Raw genomic sequence first — 2224 nt, 5'->3', positions numbered from 1 at the left:
AAAGAAGAGAAAAAGGAATATAAAGAATTGTCATAAATAGAAGTTAGTGTAACATTAAAATCAATATTTATCTTTTTATTAAGTAATGCTTGTTTACTAAGTGTTTCAACATCAGTTTTCATATTAATTTTATCATCAGTAATTCCTTCTGAATTCCATTTATGAAGTAAAAATTCAAATATAATTTTATCATTAATTGAATGTGCTAATTCAACAAAAGCAGACATATAATTCATTTGTTCTGAAAATGATTGTGTTTGACATGTAAAAACATATACAACTGAAATCGTTTCTTCTAAGATTTCTCTCATTATAGTTTCATCCATTTCCATTAAAATACTTCCTGGAATATCCCACACTTCCATCATACTATTTAATCCTTCAATTTTTATCTTTTGAATATGAAGTGTTGGTTTTAAATTTGTTGTTTCTCCAGGTGTTTTTTTACCAAAAACTATTCTATGTATTGATGACTTACCAACATATGGTAATCCTACTAATAATATCAATTGTCTCTTTCCCATATCCTTGTTTTTTTCTCAATCTTTTTTTATTCAGTTCTTTTCGTGTTTTGTAAATCAAAAATATTACATTTTTAATTATTGTTATATAATATTGTTTTTAATATCTTTGATTTTGATTGTTTTGATTAATTTCTTTTTTTGTTTTTTGTTATTTTATTTTAATTCTTTTGTTTTACTTTTTTTTACTGCTTTTACTGTTTTGTTGATTTAGAGATTGAGATTCGAAGATGGCACGTCAGAGACACCACATGAAACCCTAAAATAATCCCATGCTTCGAATCTCCCAGTTATCGTCTGGTCATGACGTGCCTTTGGTGAGATAATATCTATTCAACACTAACTGTTTATTATTATTAATATTTATTAGAAGTGATTATTATAAAAGATTATTATTCATTAACGTGTATTGTTGTTCATTAACGTGTATTGTTATTCATTATTAATTATAAGGATTATTATTTACTAAGGAGGTATTATGTATTAAGAATTATCATTTATTAAAGAAGACGCATATATAATTGATATTGTTGCACAAAAATTAAACATAATGATATTATCAAGGAATAGGGTTTCTTTAAGGGGTGTCGAAGGTAAAAGGAGATGAGCTATAACAGTAAGTTATGGATATACTCTCCTTAAAACAACAATATAAAGAATGAGAAATATTATATTACTCATTAAAATCAAAATAAAAGTCAGGCAGCAACTTAAATGAGGAACCATTTAAGTCGAGCATGCTTGCAAAAACTTTATTTCAATAGAAATAAAGCGTGTTGAAGAAACTGATTCACTCACTTCTCAACATGATGAAAAAACCTAAAAAATAAGGTTAATCATAATTGATTTCTTTTTTTTTTTTTTTGTTGATTTAGAGATTGTTATCTGAATTTTTCATTTATTCCTTTTCTTATCTAATAGAAAGATTAATACAAGAATTTGGAAATAAAATAAATGATATTAATGAATATAAAGAAGTAATAAAGAAGACATTTAAAATAAAGAATGAAATTAAAAGAAAAATAAACAGAATAACAGAGGAAGAAATAATAAAACATCAATGGAAAGATAATGAGTTAAAAGAAATAATATCAAAAATGAACAAGAAAGAAGAAATAGAAGAAGAGGAGGTAATGAAAATATTTAAAGAAGAAGAAATGAAAGAACAAGAAGATGTACAATTTATTAACTATTATTACAATAAGAAGAAAGTACATCAAATAATTAATATTATTAATAAAAATGAAATATTAATAAATACATTAGATGATTACTATCATTATATTAAAACGGTAGCTTCCACTATTAACATAATTAATAAAAATAAACAAGAAAGAAATGGAAAGAAAAGTATAGAAAGAATATTACAATCAAAAATATGTAGATTGAGAGATTTACTCCATAATAAACAATATATGAAATTAAAAAGAATATTACATATTAAGAAAAATGATATATCATATTAAAATAAAAACAAATGAACAAATAAAATATTATAAATACATCCGAAAGATGAAAATAATTGAAATAGAAGCAAGAAAGAATAATTTGAAAAGAATAAGATGGAAATATAAAATGATGAAATATGGAAAAGACAACATCTAAATAAATCTAAAGAAGATGAATATCCAGATAATATCTCCACTATTAATTTCTGGAAATGAATCTATGAAACTAATACTAATATAGATTTCCTGAATATT

The 2224-nt window shown here is 23.2% G+C and overlaps 2 annotated features.

Annotated features, from left to right (window-relative positions):
* Window positions 1-741: 741 nt before the first annotated feature.
* Window positions 742-1386: a repeat region.
* A 50-nt stretch (window positions 1387-1436) lies between these two features.
* Window positions 1437-2224: a repeat region.

This window comes from Entamoeba histolytica, genomic scaffold, assembly GCF_000208925.1.
Source record: "Entamoeba histolytica HM-1:IMSS scf_1104750518135 genomic scaffold, whole genome shotgun sequence".
Classification (NCBI taxonomy): Eukaryota; Evosea; order Mastigamoebida; family Endamoebidae; genus Entamoeba; species Entamoeba histolytica.
The sequence above is the reverse complement of the archived record's forward strand: the minus strand, read 5'-3'. Positions and strand labels throughout refer to the sequence as shown.